The 17,146-nt window shown below is 36.8% G+C and overlaps 1 protein-coding gene and 1 long non-coding RNA gene across 4 annotated transcripts in view; one reads left to right on the top strand and one right to left on the bottom strand.

Moving 5' to 3' along the window:
* The window catches only part of LOC121468114 (uncharacterized), a 299,333-nt gene that overhangs the window by 12,100 nt on the left and 270,087 nt on the right, over positions 1-17,146 (bottom strand). The window lies entirely within an intron of this gene.
* Positions 1-17,146, top strand: part of LOC115491060 (uncharacterized) — a 99,451-nt gene that overhangs the window by 10,142 nt on the left and 72,163 nt on the right. For both annotated transcript variants that reach the window (XR_012052943.1, XR_012052944.1), the window contains exon 2: positions 6,522-6,599. This is a non-coding gene — a long non-coding RNA (uncharacterized lncRNA). The remainder of the gene's footprint in view (positions 1-6,521; positions 6,600-17,146) is intronic.

Here is a 17,146-nt window from a genome sequence, read left to right as displayed (position 1 = left end):
TGACCAGATACCTTTCGCATTATGCAAATATTTGCTAACTTATTGCTATGTCTTTAAAGAGAATCTGCATTTTTCTTGGTTCTTAATAATACTATAAAATCCATTCAATGAAATTGTGGAAGTAACTGTCAAAAGGGTTTTTTCTTACAGGAACATTTTACAGTAGGCGTTAAAGTATTTCAGATACTTCAGAATCAAGTAAAGTACCCTAAAAATGCACTAGGAAGATGAAGAGGTAACTATTGTTCATTATTTTTTGCAATGAACTGACATAAAAGACTACATTTCTAAAAAGTCCTTAGTTCTTTTTGCTCACTGAATATCAATAGTCCATTCCAAGGATGTTTTGCCTAGTTAGCAGAGAATTAATTCTTTGATAAACAACTACTTGATTTTTGGTCAGATAGAAAACTGTGGCTTGGAAAGCTTTTTTTCTGGTCTGTCTTTTTATAGTGGTAAACAGTAGAGAGTTTCAGCTGTTCTATTTTTAAATCCTTTGGGTTTTATGAATGACTCAAAGTTTCACCAGAATTCGCTGTTACTGTAATTCCTCCAGAGAGGAACACTAAAGTAATTAGGAAAAATACCTTACTCCCAAGACAGTTTAATGCTCAAAGTCACAATGTGTCCCCTCTCCTTGGATGCATTAATATCTAAGCCCTGGTTTGGCAAGGCATACATGCAAGGCATACATGATGCTAAGCCCAAATGGTAGTCCTGCTGATTTTGATAGGTTTATACATACACTTAAAATTATTTCTTGCTTAAGTGCCTTGTTGACTGGGGACATAAAATGCTGCTTCAGATAAAAGAAAGAGGTAAAATCTGGTCCATTGGTACACACAGAAGTCACTCCACAATTTCAAACATTAAATTAACCTAATTTCAAAATCAGATTCTAGAGGCACAAAGGAATTTGGAACTAGCTGAAGGAATGGGTGGGATTTGAGAATACTGATGCTGTTGTCAACTTCCACTGTACTGGCGTAAGACCATGGCAAGTATAATACCTTGCAGTTGCCTGATAATCTATCAACATGTAATTTTTTTCTCTTCAAAGTGATGTTGCTTATCATGGCAGGGTACAAAATTCTTTCTTTTTTGCATGGTGTATCCATGATATTTTTTTTTATTCAGAAGCAGTACTGACACATGCAGGAAATGACAGATAGCAATAGTGTAATAAAAGAGTTAAATTAAAACCAAAGCACAGACATATTTCTTTTTGTTTGAAAGCACTCACCTTAGCACCTCTCCAGAATTTTATTAGTAAAGTTTAAAAATATTTGGAGATGACTAGTGCCCTCTTGTAGTAGCCTAAAAGAGCTGACTTGTTATCAAGTGTGTTTGAGATGCTTTTATATGGAGCTATATGGAGTTTCATGCCTGTTTGTGAGAGGAATTTTCTTGGGCCTTTGTCCACAACTGCTGAGAGGTTATTGAATGTCAGGTGTCGCAGCTCAAAACAGCCTCACATAGGCTCAAAACAGTGCAGAGTTGGGGGAGACAAAGAAAAACAGAAACAGCTAGTGAGTTAAAAAGTAAAGGGTGTAAAAGCTTTTAAGCAGCCCTTCTGTCCTATCTCTGAAGGTCAGCATGTCACTGGACAAGTACATGCTGTATAGTCACTGCCAGTAAGTCTTTCATTAAAAAATTTTAAAAAGCTACTTGTAGAATTATATGCAGATTCAATCATGAGTTTTGATCCTGGGTTTGATTTTAGCATGAATTTTCTTCTGCTGATTAAGTGGCTTTCATGTTCCTCACTTACTTTTAAAGATCAAAAGACATCAAGGTACCTCATTGAGTTAACAGGCTCTGCCCCACAGATCTTACAATGTAATCTTCATGTCTGTGATCTCTAATTCCTGTAGTTTGTCCAGGTATTCCCATCACAAGGGGCAGAGCTGAGTAAGCAGTGTATATACTAAGCCAAAGGACCATAAATAAAAATTTTGGATATTTTTTCCCTCCTCCTCAGAATAAAATAGGAAATTTTCAGCTTTGGTGTTACTTAGAAGACACTGACATAATACTTTTTTCTTAACATCTTCTACACACTCTAGCACGAAACAATAAAAGATCCCTACTGAATACCCTCACATCATACTCGTACCATATATAATGATCCATTTCAGACTGGGCAGAGTTCAGCTGGGCACTGCAGTTACTGTTAATGAGGGTTGTTATGTGACAATTGAAAACATATGTTATCCATGCACCACCACCACCACAACTGTAGAAGTAGAAAGGGAAATGTCTTTTTGCTGCTGACTAGGACTGATCCTCCCACAATGGAGCTGCAGTAGGACTCAGAGGAATCTTTAGCTCTGGTGTACCATGATACATTTTAGACTGTATTGTATGTTTTTTTAATATGTTTTGGTGTATGTAATTAATAATTGTCCTGCAGTACATTGTCCTCTTCCACTAGCTACAGCCTGAATTCATTGATATAATCTCCCTTAAAAGTTTGAAACCCCCAGTGACAGGAATATTAATGTGCCAACACTGTCATATCTATTTCAGCTCATACATATGCAATTTCTTTGTTTTCAAAGATTTATGTCAGACTTTGCTGAAGTGAGGTATTCTACCATTTTAGATAATAGCATGCCAAAGTGATGTTATCAGGCACATTCAGCACTCATTCAAGCAAATGGGAAGGAGCATCCATTCCTTTGTAGCTTAAACAGAGAGAAACTGTTATTTATCCTTATTTGATGAAGAAATCTTTCAAGGGGAAAGAGTGTACTTTTAGAACAAGATTATGGTCATCCTGTGGATTATCTTTTAATTAAGAATGGATGATTTGTGCCCACTCTGCTGTAGCAAATATCTTGCTGCTAATGAAGTTTAAACAGACTTACTTTATTTAATTACAGCTAATCACTAGGGTAAAATGTGGAATTGTCTTTGATCCACATGTAGATTGGTAATCCTTGTGGCAGATAGCATCTCATATTCCCTCAAATTCTTTTCTGTTTCTCCAGAAGGTCTCAGCTTAACTAAGGGTTAATTGAGATAGCTGGACTGGTGTGATTGATGTATTTTTGCTCAGGGATGCCATCCTACCTTTCCAAGGACTCTCTCCCTCCCTCGCTCTCTGTCTCTGTCTCTCCCCCTCCCCACCCCCCCCCACCCCGCACTCCCGCCTCTTCTCTCCCCTTCTATCCCTGTGCAGTCACCTTCAGGCCATGTAATGTAGTAGATGCCTGCTTGTTTGACATGAGGGACCTAAGGGGGCCAAGGTCCTGCTGGATCAGTGGGTGGAAGAACAGACACTGCTGAAGGGAGAGCAGAGGTTAGGAGAGGGCAGCAGAGACCAGTGTAAAGCAGAAGAGGGCACTAGTAAACTGACCTATTTCAGCTCTACACTCTGAGCAGAAAACACCAATTGATGGAATATTGAAAGCCACTTGGTGAGGGAGTAACATCAAAGATATTTTATCTTATATTATTGTTCTGTTTTATTTCACTTTTTTACTTAGTTTAAATTTAATTTAGGTTTGTTTGGGGTTTTTTAGTTTATTAAGACACTAAATTTTTTTAGCTGATTAAGAAAGAAAAAAGTGGTCCTCACTTCAAGGAATGTTACCAAAGCATTTGACTTTCAGCTTTTTGAAATATGGAAAGTACAGCCTGTGGAAGTGAAAAGTCACCAAAAGAATGTGGAAATTTGTATTTGCTGTAGAGAACTTGTAGTCTCATTGCCTGGTACTCATAATCCTTCCAAAGGTTTTCTTTACTCCCCCATTTCCAGGACTTTCTGAGGCTGGTGAAAACTGTAATAGCCATCTATACAAATCATGGTCAGTAAATAAAAACAGTAACAAAGACTAAAGTCTGTACAACTGCTTTCTTAGTGTTGTTTGTACTTTGTAAGAAATGTTATCTTAAAATTACTGGCCTTAACTTTTATTTTCTAAATTAATTTTGTCACTTTGTCTTTCCATTTTGTTTTTCTTTATTTCTTTTTTTTTTTGATGGTAAAATAAGTCACCATTGTATGAACAGTTTCTGATTCCTTGTTATCTTCTGTTAAATAGAATGTTATATATTTCATTCTTTGAAGGCAGTATGCCTGAGATTTTCTTTTTTGTTTGTTTGTTCCTTTCTTTCTTTCAAAGAATAATTTGAAATGGAAATATTTATCTATCAGTCTGCTCAGAAATATTAACAGTTTTAATTAGCTCAGTGAAAAAGTGTTAACTTACCCACTGGCAATAAAGGCTGAAGAATAGAGTATCTCTTTTATGAAAAATTTAAATAATTAAATAGAATAGTTTGCAATTAGTTTCCACAATAATCAATTAAACATCTGCAGTTTTTTCTCCCCATCAGGATCTGTATCTGTCCTGAAGTCACATCCTGATAACATCTGCATGTTAGTGATAGCTTGTGTTTTAGTCTTTATGGTCTGCTGATGAGAGATTCTTCAAGACCCTCTCAGTCATCAGAAGCACTGTTGAAAATTTTGCTTATGACACCCTGAAGGTGGCTTAATTTACATTTGCCATATGTCATAATGCATGAAGATACTCTTAGTTAAACTGTTTAACATCGTGGCCCCTTTTCACTTTTCTGCTTTGGAGTTGGTTTTTTCCCTGACTTTCACATGAAACTGGTTCTCACTTTTTTCAAAGATTGTGACTGCAAACTACATTTCCAGTGGTAGAATTTATTTTGTTCTGAGTTACGTCAACACCACAGATGAAATTAAAAATATTTTCTAAAAGTTTGTAAGGAAGAACAGGATCTTCATTCCTTCTTGCATGGCAACTACAGCTGCATCCACATGAAAAGGCCAGCTTGTTAAACACCACGTAACACTGATTGTACTGAATATTCTAAAGGTCAGGTATTGACAGGCCCTGAGCTGTTTATGTTTCCCAAGTGGCCCCAATTATATCCAACCTAAGTAGTCAATAAACAATGGCATTAACATATGTAGAAAAGGTGTTTATTTTACATTTCCAAGACAATTAGCAGTCTCCTCCTTGTCATCCAAATGTAGAAGCTAGATCATGGGTTCTTTGATGAATGAGCACAAGAGGTTATGGGCCTTAGAGACATCAGGCCTGTCTCAGAAATTGCAGGTAGACTGTCTGACACAGAAGCACAAAATGGATTTTTCTCTCTGGTTTTGTAGAAATAAAGATAAGGAGAAATAAGTATATTTTCTAAGGAAAAAAGATAGTCATACAATGTAATGTGTAGCCATGTCATATAAGTAGCCAGAATGTATTCAAAGGATCTGAGAGGATTCAATTATGTTTTAAATTAAAGTGAATTATTGATGATTTGTATTGCTTACATATTCTCAGTGCTGCTGTAGAAATGAATCATCCTTCTTACTTGTGAGCACTCTTTCTCACTCTGTGAACAAAATTTCTAACTGTATTTGGGCAAGTACAGAGACTTCACAATCCATTGTGGGAAGCATGCAAAGACCGTGAAATAAAGGAGGCTTTGGGAGCTCCCTTACAGCACAGTATTAAAAAAGAGATTTATCAAAATTAACTGTAAAATATTAAGAAATGAGACAAAATATTGCAAATTCATTCAATTTCATTCCCAAACTGCAGGCTTTAGTGCAGGTACATTAGTCTGCTCTCTTACTGCCTTACTTACTCCCTGCTGCTGTATCACAGCAATTACGGCTGTCTGCTGAAGAAGCAGCTTGAATCTTCTCCAGCCAGCAGCAGGAGAAGGTGGGACTGCAGCCAGAGGAGGACTTTAAACCAGAAGGATGTGAGTGATGTGAAACTGGTAAATGTCCCTTATCCCTTCTCCATTAAGCCTCCATGAAAATAGTATTTTCATAACAGTTACTTGCTTCCAAAGGATGAGAAGATAATTCATTGACTATCACTGCTTTGCAGCAGAATGATTTTTACAGACTCCAGCTGACATCAGTTGGTCGTGGTGTTGCACAGATCAGAAGATATATTTTTTGCTCCAGAAGGTTTTCTGTAAAAATAAACTGTAGGAGAATATAAGTACTAACACATCTTATAGCTAGAGAAATGAGTTCAGACCGACTAACTCTCCTGTTTAATAAAGACTTAACTGTGTGCTTAAATTTCAAGGCACCACTCCGGGGTTTTATATTAAATAACGATTTAAGTGCATTGCTGGATCACAACCAAAATCACAAAACAAGTCTATAACAGTTCCAGCAGTGAGTGAGTCTCTGATTCCCAGTCCAACACTAACTCACAGGAACATCCTTCTTCAATTTAGGTCTTAATCTGATGACTTCTCAATAACAAAGAAACTTTCCAAAGGTTTACAAATATGCATGGATCAATGACATATCTGAAGCTCTACTGAACCTGTTATAATTGCATTGTTTTCCAGATTGGGTGGAAAAGCAAACTAGTATTTTTACAATTAATCTTTCTCCCTCTGGAGGGATACAAAAATAAATGAGAAGGACTGTAGATTCATTCAACTTTTAGAAAAGCTTGTCATAGGTCTGAATATCATCTCATTTTGTTCATTTTTCTTTCCAACAGGTGGATAAGCAGGAAAACATGACTTAGAGATGTCTTGTGAACATCAATTTTTTGAAGTCAATCATAAAGTGTTTCAAGGTAAGAAAGCAATGTTTCAACCTTTTTCACTGCGCACAATAAAGACCAATACCTTCCCCTGTACCTCTAACACAATGTAGTATTTACTGATTGGTGGTTTCTGATCAAGAATCTCTTTGGTGTGTTAGCAATCTAAACCAAACAACCCAAACCAAACCAGTATTTGATTTGCCTGCACCATACTCAAGGGAGAGGTTGAAATTATCATGTTTTTTTCTGTTTTGGTTTTTGTTTAGTCCTCCTGGCTTCTGCCAAGGTATAGGCATAGTCTTTGTTTATAGGGTTCAGCTTAAGCACCCTAATTCTGCTCTGTTAAATTACTTCACTTTCATGACATGTTTGTTGTCAGTGCATCCTCAGAAATTCATTCTCAGATGTCTCAGGATCACAACAGTCAAAGCAGGCTGGTTTCTCTCAGGCACAAAATCCTACGGCAGACATGGGTAAGTAGAAAGGTAAAGAGGAAAGTAAAATAAACTGGAAAGGAATTGTTACCTCCAGTTATTGCTCCATTTTGAATGAATGACAGACTGATTCAAGGCTAGAGAAAAAGGAGAAGGCACAATAGAAAGTGGAATGTTGAAGAAAGGTCAAAGTAGGAAGTAGGAAAGTAGGAAATCCAAGCTCTTGGGGTGCTCCTGCATAATAGGTAATTTCAAGTGCTACTTCAAACAGCAAGCTGCTTCAGACCTAGCATGATACCTACCTCTGAAACAGGTAATGTCCAATGAATCAGTCACCTTTTATTTAGTTTTATTGTAAACTGACTAATTGTCCCAGTTTGGGGATTGATGCCACAAAGAATAATGAAGCTGGTCATTTTAAAAGTTCACAATTTTCATTACCATAATTGCCTTTCAATTTTGTAGCTAGTGATACATATCCCCATGTTATTGTATAAGTGTGCTCTTTCATTGTGGTCTCTAGTGGTCTGGGAACAAATAGCCTTTTGCAGCAGATGTATTATGAACACCAGAAGAAGAAATGAGTCTTCTAAAGAACATTTAGTCTAATACTGAAGTAATTACAGAAGCAATGTAGGAAAGAACTTTTAGATGGAAAGTATTCTATATATTTAGGATATTATCTAATGGGTAAGGCTTGGAATGTGATAAAGAAAAGAAACAGGAGCAATATATTACAGATATAGCTTGATATCTCACATTTAAACATAAGTGGCAGCATGAATCAGCAAACAAAATTTAGAGGAATTCTCAGTCTGGAAGAGAATGCTCTCAGGAGCATGTCAGTAAAGGATGTCAAGAAGAACAGAAAGGTCCTATGAGTTGAGACAAAGATGAAAACCTTGCATTTGTGCAAAATAATAGGACATGGGAGTTTAACTATTAAGAGATTGCTGTCCACACAAGCCTGATGTGAAGACCTGTATTAAGTGCTACACACATTCTTATTGCAAGGCTACATATTGACAGAATGAAGGATAATGGTTTTGAACTGAAAGAGGGCAGGTTTAGATCTGAAAATAGAAAGGAATTCTTTACTGTGAGGGTGATGATGCACTGGCACAGGTGGTCTACACATGTTGTGGCTGCCCCATCCCTAAAAGTGTCCAAGGTCAGGCCAGAATGGGGTTTGAGCAACCTACTCTAGGTTTGGAAGTTGTCCCTGTCCATGACTGGTGGGTTGGAACTCGATGATCTTGAAGGTCCTTTCAAACCCAAACCATTCTGTAACTCTATAAGCACACCTTGAACAATAGGAAGAGATTGTTCCATTTATTTTCCATTGGAGTTTTTCCTCTCTTGTCCTGCTTGTGAGATGTTCTTTTGACTTCTAATCTTATATAGGACTATTTATTTCCTTTTCTGTTTGCACAGCATGAAGACTCTCCTTTACCATCAGGTGTTCCAGTACAAGGCAGTACTGAAATTCATCTATATTGTTTCTTTGCTATTATCTCATTCCCTCTGCAAGTGTTTCTTGGCCTGCAGTTAGAAGCTGAGTACCTTAGATTTAGAATCTGGTAAACACAACAAACTCCCAGTAGACACAGTTGTGAGGGCTCTAGTAAACTCCAGACCTCAGCAAACTCACTTATACCAAAAGCCTTGTTAAAACCTTTCTGGGTTGGGTTGATGGACTGGGGGCTTTTTGGCTGTAGCATTCCTGCTGCCTTTTTTTGCAATGGCATTTTTAATTTCTGTGTCACTTTGAGTGTCTCAGCACTTTGTTTTCTATTAAACTTAACCTCAACAAAATAATTTTGGAAAGAGGCATCATACGGGGCCAAAGGTAGTAACTCTAGTGCATGTTTCTGAGCATAACGGTGGAGGGCCATGTATGCAGCTGCAATTTGGGAAAGTAAATGGTGGCAAATTTAGCCATCACACTGCCCATATGGCTGATACAGGAGCACCAGGGTATGAAGGTCATGAGCAAAGGCAGGCCCTGTAATGCCTTTGTTTATAAAACTCCCTGGGCTTACAATACATGACCATACAACTGCCGAGGTGCTGCAGCCCAGGGTGTCAGGAAAATACCAGTTTCATTAGGATTCTTGAACCCTATCATATTACACTTCAGAACTAGTGACCAGTTTATTTAAAACAAAGAAGCTTTGACCTTTCTCTCCTTTCAAAACCAAAAACACATGAAGATAAAATGACTCATTTCCGGCTTCTAAACAAGTTCTAAGAAATATTTTTTCCCAAGTACAATTTGTGCACTTTCTCTTCTTTCCCTCTTTGTGATCTCTTCACCCCTGCCTGGCTTTTGCATAAATATCTCATATTCTTCTTATCAAGGTTAACATATTTATTACTTATATTCACTGTGTAGTCCTTTTTTGTTTCCAGTTTTCTTTCTTTTTTCTTTCCTTGCTTTCTTTCTTTTTATCTGTGTTGTTTATTACCATGACCCTTGATCCTCTAAGTTTTAAAACAGCTTGGCTTTCAGCAGCTAAATCTGACCAGGTCAGCATTTTTCTGTTTATTCTGAGAATACTATTTATCCTCTGGGATTTTTAAAAGCAGTTCTATAAAACATCACTTGGAAAAAGTTTGTAGCCTTCAGTGACTTTCATAAACCTAGTGCTCAGCATAGAGTAACTGTTAATTCTTCTTGTAGAACTCAGAACAATTAAGATTGATTTTCCTCCTCTCTGCAAAACTTGCCTACAGAAATGCATTTTCCAAGAATATTGATAAGTATTTCAGCCTAAACACATAAGAAAACTACTAGCAGTTAGCATGTATCATTTGTATCATTGTCAAATATAATGAAATTAGACATATTGTATGATCAATTAGTTCCTAGGATAGCCTTATTTTTACATAACTATAACAGAGTTGTATTTATTCCTTTGGGGTATTTTATTGGAAATAAATGATTGTTGTGTCAGCATTCTGTCAAAATAGCAAACAATCCTGTAATTTTCAGAAAGTCAGAACATGACAGAACTAATTATATAAAAACAATGTTTCCATGAGCTAATACCAGAATCTTTGTAAGTGATGTTGAATTTATATTAACTTAAAACAAGCTAATTTAAACAACCTCAGAGGATTTTCCAGAAAAAGGTAATTGCTCAAACACAAGTGTCCCCAGGACCACGTTAAAAATGACACTGCTGTTAGTGCCTGTTGGGAATTGCAGACAATTTTGTAGATTTTCCCTCTGTAATTTCCTTTTCCCTTTCCTTTCCCTTTCTTTTCTCTTTCCTCTATTCATTGAAAACCAATGGGAATGATGCTCTGCAGCATAAGCAGAAAGTGGGGATGCAAAGAATGACAGAAAAACATCTGCAGCAAAACCAGAGGATTTCTATGAGTGAGAGAAAAATTCTGCTACATGAGAGTTTGCTTTATAAGCCTTCTGCATGTCATTTACAGAGACAGATCAGAGAAACCTGCTAGCAGCCATCAGGTCACCCGGATGCAAAAGGTTTCTACTAGAAAAAGAGAGGGAGGGATGGATAGACAGACAGAGAGAGACACACATACAATCTCAGAAAATCCTTCTAAAACCTCTGTCTATAGATAAGGTGCATACTTCAAAATCTCTGGTCTCTGGAGAAAATAGTTTCAGACATAGTCTTACAGTGAACTCAGGACTATTAACCAATGGAGTACTACTTAGTTCCTCCACTGAGCATATTCCTCAGGAGACAGAGGTGTTCTTCACTGCAAGAGCACAGTGCTCATTTATCTTTTATTTACCCCTCTGTGTTTTCAAGAAGAAGAGATTAGTAAAAGTAAACATTTGAAGAAGCTCCCTGAATTTTCCATACTTGTTCTCAGCCTAAAGGTAAATTCTTCTGGAAAGTTTTGTAGGATTCTGTTTGTCTGCTTTTCAACTAACCAGGCACATAATAAAATGTTTTTCATATTTTAAGATATTTTTCCCAGACTGCTTTATTTCCTGGTTTAGATAATGTCAAAAATTGTGTATTTTAAAAGAGATTGCCTTCTGGAAGGAATGCTTTGTTCAGTTTGAAAAGAGGAAAAAGGAAGCCAACCATAAGTAAAAATTTCGGAGAATATACTAAGAATATATCGTTTTCCTTGCTGAGAGGCTGAATTTCATCTTGCAAAAAGCTTGTATGTGATTGTGTATGGGTATTTAAAACACGTTGAAAGGAAGGAGAAGATCAGGGTAATGTTTCACAAACATCCTTCTACTGGTAGTTTGCTATGAGTTTTTGACAAGTCACTACTGTCCTCTATGCGTTAGGGTGCTCACCTTCTTTATCACAGTGTTGTGAGGAACCATTAGGTATCCACATAGGATGTTTTCAAAGTCCATTTTTTACCATTATTATGATTCATGGATCAAGGAAAATAGTTATATGTTTACATGGAAACTAATATGAAATCAAAAGCAAAAAGTCTTCTATTGCAAAAGCAAAGAACCTCCCCTTGGTAACAAGGGTTAATCCAAAGTCAGGATGAGTTATCAAGGACAATTTGAGTGTCTGAGTCAATGGCTTAGTCTCACATACTGCACATCAGCAAAATCTGGTCTAACTATAATAAGGCCAATTGAAAGCATTCGCAGAAATTGTGAAAAAAAATATCTGGTGGGGAAAATATTACAGTAAGAAGCACATAAATGTTGCATGCAAGGTAGAGAAATAAAATAAAATTGCCGTAAAAGATTAATTTCATTTTAAGGGAAACAAAGTTTTCTGCATTAAAATGTTACATCTGGAATGTTGCAAAAACAAATTTTTAATCATTGTTTCTTCATGGTCATTCTTGAAATGAACACATTGTACTGTTTAAATATTTTATACAAAAACATGGTCGAGACATGTACATGTACCAGTGGAATGAAATCATCAATAACCACTATCTAAAATGAATTACATTCCAAAAGAAGAGGCTAATGCTATATTTTTTTTTTCATGGGACTGATCTCTATCAGATTGATTTATGTAGCAGCCAATCATGTTTCAGCAAACTCCAGCATGCACATGCATCTTTAAGTGATGATAAGCTGTGATTTGCAATTTATTTGTACACCAGAAGCCAAAAACTCTTTTGAAAATCCAACACCCCAACCTGCAAGAGTAATAGTGTGTTTCCCCAACAGAAAAGCATGCAGGAAAGCTAACTTCTCCCATTGTTCCTTAACTTCCATGTCACATGCATGGCCAAATTAACATAATAGGATACAAAAACACATATCCTTAGGGGGGAGGGTTAAAAAATGTATGCTATGTAGCTATGCTATGACAGATGATAAACAAGCTTATTTTTTACTTGCGTGTTTACATTGTTTTCTTTGGTAGAATGTGGGGGGTTTTTTACATTACATTATTTCCTTTGATAGTAGATGTGATAGTAGATGCTTTTGTTGGTAGTGGGAGTGATTGGCAGCTTCAAGCTGTTCTGTTTAATTGCCTTTCCACTTTGCAAAAATCTAAGTTTAGAAGACACTGTTTCACAAATAAATAAAGTGTGTAGATGTGTGTGTGTGTGCAAGAGAGACAACTGGGGAAAGAAAGAATTTCTTCAGTCAGATGCACCGACCATCCTCTTATGTTTTTTCCATATTTCTTTTAACTGTGCATTGGTTTGTTTCTATCTGCTTCTCAGTCCCCCTCCAAGTAGTATGGTGTTGGTTTGGATTAGTACTATTTGTGGCATCCGGTTACTTTCAAAGGAAGCAGGGGATATGATGGAATCTCAGGAAAAAGTGAAAAAAAATAGGGTAGAGTACACCATTTGTTTTTACATAAAAAGCAAACAAAAGGCACACATACAAGGGAAGAAAAAAAAGTTGTCTGTATTGTGTTCTTTGTTTTTCTTGCTTTATCCTTTGGACTACTTTTTAGAGGATATTTATCAGATTTTATTCCATGTCCTAATTAAATTGTTTTTTCTCCCTCTTATTTCAGACCACAGTATATGAATCCTTTAGAGAGTATATTTTTGGTTTGTGTTTTACTGACAAAAGGAAGTAAATTCTGATTTATGTACTTAAGTAAGAGTTTGGAAGCAAGATAAACAGTGTCTACATCACATGAGCAACTACTGCCCAAGCCTGTAAAGAGTTGCTGAAAACAAGTAATTTGAAAACTTGATGTCTAGTGACATCTTTATATTTCAAATTAGCCAAGATATCTCTGAATTTGCTATTCATTTTATTTCCTGAAATTATAACAGAATGTTCAAAAGGTGTTTGTTTCAGTAGTGACACTACTTTCCTTTGATTAGCAAACCTGAACAGTTTTAGGAATTTCATGAGTAGTTTTAGGGGTCTCATGAATAAATAAATGGAAGCATTTCAAAACTGCTCTATAAAAATGTCTTTTTCTTTACACACAAGTACAGATGTTCTGTGTGCTGATGTGTAATTTAAGATGGAAGCTGAGTTATGTTGGTTCATGAATTGGAGTTAAAAACAATTGTATAGAGCTTTAAGCACTTGAGGATTTCAGAAAATGTTTTTTCTGCCATCTTAAATTGCATGGGGTATTAATTGAAACTGTTAATTTTTTTCTAGTAAGCCCTTCCCCTTAGTTTTCCTATAAAAATTTGTAAACCAGAATAGGAAAACTCACGACAATATCAATCAGCAAATTGCTTAAATAAGATCCATAATAGACTGTATATTTTCATTTAGAATCTTTTCTTAATTTGGGATTATGTACATGTTTTATGTCCATGTGTGTTTACCATGTGGATACTGAGAACAACACAGTGGACGGGGATAGAGTGCACTCTTTTGTTACAGAGACTTGTGTAGTATATTTCTACTGTATTTGTTTTTCCTCATGATGAAAGTGAATTAATAAAGCACAAAGAGGAAAGATGGAATAAAAAAAAAAATATGTTAACAAAAATCAGAAACAGAAAAATTATTTCAGGGTAGACAGAATATTTTTTCCTGTGACTGTTAGAGTCCATATTTAATAAATGATATCATATATGGGAAAAAAATAAAGCAGAGGCTGATCAATGCAATTGTGCACATATAAAGAATCTAGCTTGTGCCAGTTCAGAAATTTACTCAGAAAAAACAATGCACAGCAATGAGTACTCATTTTTTCAAAACACATCAACATGTCTAAATAAATCTGACAGATTTAGGGTATTTCCCTTCTCATCAGCCCTCAACCACCTTCCAGACTCAACAGAAAAATGAGGTGAGGTGAAAGCCAATGACATAACATAACATAGATAGCATGCATAATATATTGCATTAGTGTTCTCTGCATGACATTAGAAAGCTATAGATGTGTATTGGACATAGAAATAAACAACAAATATGTTTTTCCCCACAGTGAAACAGCAAAGTAAAAATACAAGCTGCTCATACAAATATTATCAACACAGTCATTTCTTGCCATCCAGCTGGATAGCCAAAAATATTTTGATCTATATGACTTCTGTGGCCTTTATCCAAGACCTATTGAAGCCAATTAAGAATCTCTATCATCTTTAGTGAAGTTGTACCTAGCCCATTAAGAGATTTTGCCCTAAGGGAGTAAATGGAGGATTTTTAAGGACCACCCTCACATGTCACTTCAATTTATCACAAGGGAAAAATACTTCCCTTCATTAACATTGTGTAAGTCAGTTTCCTTTTCCAGTAAGTGCCGTATGCTTTAAACTCTTTCTCTTAGCGCTTTACTGATCCTTTATGCAAAAGATTACTGCAAATATAGTGTTATATTACTTCTCAAAATAGTTCTTAGGAAGTCAGCATTTCCAGAAATTCACATAATTTTTCCCTGCTGCAATGCTCAAGTGGGTAGTATATGAATGATGACAGGTAAATTAAAAACTATGCTGTCTGAATGGACTAAAAGACTGGCAAAACTTAGGAAACTATAAGATAAATAGAAGTGACAGTTATAGTCACCTTTCACATAAAAAACTATGAAGTATTTCATGTTGTGTCCCATTTCTCAGCTGGAACATGCTGAAAGGAGCAGGAGTATTAGGGACCTAAAACAATTCTTCATTTCTTTCATGGATGTACAAATATAACATGGAGCATGGAATTTTGCCCATGATTAATTTAGCTTCACGACTTCTGACTTCTTAATTGAACATAGTTCCCCAAGCAGTTGAAACACAACACAAATACGTATAACAAAATCAATGCCTTTTATTTAAAAAATAATCCCTCTCTGCAGTTCTGCAAATATGTTATTAATGTGTTTTCCATGCACTATCTGAATACATGCAAAAGATAAACAAGTTGCAGGCATGAGTTAGTAACAAAAAGAGGTATTTCCTTCTCACCCACAGCCAGACTGTGGTTCCTGCAGTCTGCATTTCTGTTCTGTGTGATGTAGTCCATTCTGGCCTGAGTTGTGGCAACCAGGAGTCTACAGTAATCTCTGATCTATGCACAAGGAATTGGTCAATGAAGTTGTCAAGTCACTCTCCATGATATTTGAAGATTCATGGCAGCCACAGGAACTCCCATGTGGCTGGGAAAAGGGAATCACCACAGCTATCTTTAAAAAGGGAAGGGTAGAAAGAAAGACCCTGGGAACTCCCAACTAGTCAGCCTTACCTCTCTGCCTGGGAAGATCCTGGAACCAATCCTCCCAGGAGTTCTGATAAGGCATGTGGAAAACATGGAGGAGATTGGGGAGAGACAGCACAGCTTCACCAAGGGCAAGTCCTGCTTGTACAACCTAGTGGGGTTCTATGATGGGGTGCCTGCATCAGAATACAAGGGAAGGGTTACAGATGTTATTTACCTGGACTTCTGTAATGACTTCTGGTCATTACTCAAAAGATCCTTCTCTCTAAATTGGAGAGAGATGGATTTTATGTTGAATTTGAACAGACTGTTATTTGATGGATAACAAAGTGGTTGGATGCTCACATCCAGAGGGCCAGAGTCAATGACTCAGAGCATCAGACACAAGTGGTGTCCCTCAGAGATCTGTACTGGGACCAGTGTTATTTACTATCTTCATTAATAGTGTAGATGAAGGAATCGGGTGCACTCTTAGGAAATTTACAGGAGACACCAAGCTGAGGGGTGCAGTTGACACTCTTGAAGAATGGGATGCCATCCAGAGGCACCAGGACAGGCTCAAGAAGTGACCCTGGGGAATCTCATGAGGTTTAACAGGACCAAGTGCAAAGTGCTGCACCTGGGTTGGAGCAACCCCCAATACAGGCTGGGGGATGATCAGATCCAGAGCTGCCCTGCCCCGAAGGACATGGGGGTGCTGGTGAGGGGCTGGACATGAGCCAGCCATGGACACTCGCAGCCCAGAAAGCCAAATGCATCCTGGGCTGCATCCAAAATAGCCTGGGCAGAAGGTGAGGGAGGGATTCCTGCTCTTCCACTTCACTCTAGTGAGACCCCATCTGCAAAGATGCCTCCAGCTCTAGGGTCTCCAGCAGAGGAAGAACTTGTTAAACAAGTTCAAAAACAGCTTCTCTAGAATGTTCACAATTTTGAAATCCTGATAACCACTGTTCTTAAAATACAATCCTGATTTTTGTTTTCTCTGCTGCAATTATCAGTTGAATAGGAAGCCAAATATTAATCCATATTACACCTACCCCGTGAGCTGGAGCATCCATTTGAGATAACACATATCCTGTCTGGAGAGCATGAAGGAAGAGATGTTCAGTGAGGACATCCCTGCCTTATCCCTCAGCTTGGAGATAACACAGGGACACTGCCTCTCCATACCAAGCACAGATATGAGTTTTGGCACATCCATGTAGTAAGTGAAAAATAGTAACATTTTCCAAAATTTTCTAAAAAAAACACCTCCTGCAGAGTATACTTTTGGAATTTTGTTTTGTTTGAAGAAAAGAAAAAAAGTCCTTTATTTTAATTACATTTCAGGAAAATATTTTTGCCATCTCTCTTGCTTCTGGGAAGTTACTGCAGATACTGTAATACAGCACACAATATATAAATATATAAATATACACACAATAAATTTAGATACAATTTAAATACAATTATTACTCTTTTTAAAGAATAAACATGTCAAGCATTAAAAACCATTCTAAGTCTACTATGCTTCAGTTTCAGTCATAATACCATTTGTTCCTCTTCAATGAATATTTGAGGGAATAAAATGACACACCTTT

Source organism: Taeniopygia guttata, chromosome Z, assembly GCF_048771995.1.
Source record: "Taeniopygia guttata chromosome Z, bTaeGut7.mat, whole genome shotgun sequence".
In the NCBI taxonomy this organism is placed as follows: Eukaryota; Metazoa; Chordata; class Aves; order Passeriformes; family Estrildidae; genus Taeniopygia; species Taeniopygia guttata.
The sequence above is the reverse complement of the archived record's forward strand: the minus strand, read 5'-3'. Positions and strand labels throughout refer to the sequence as shown.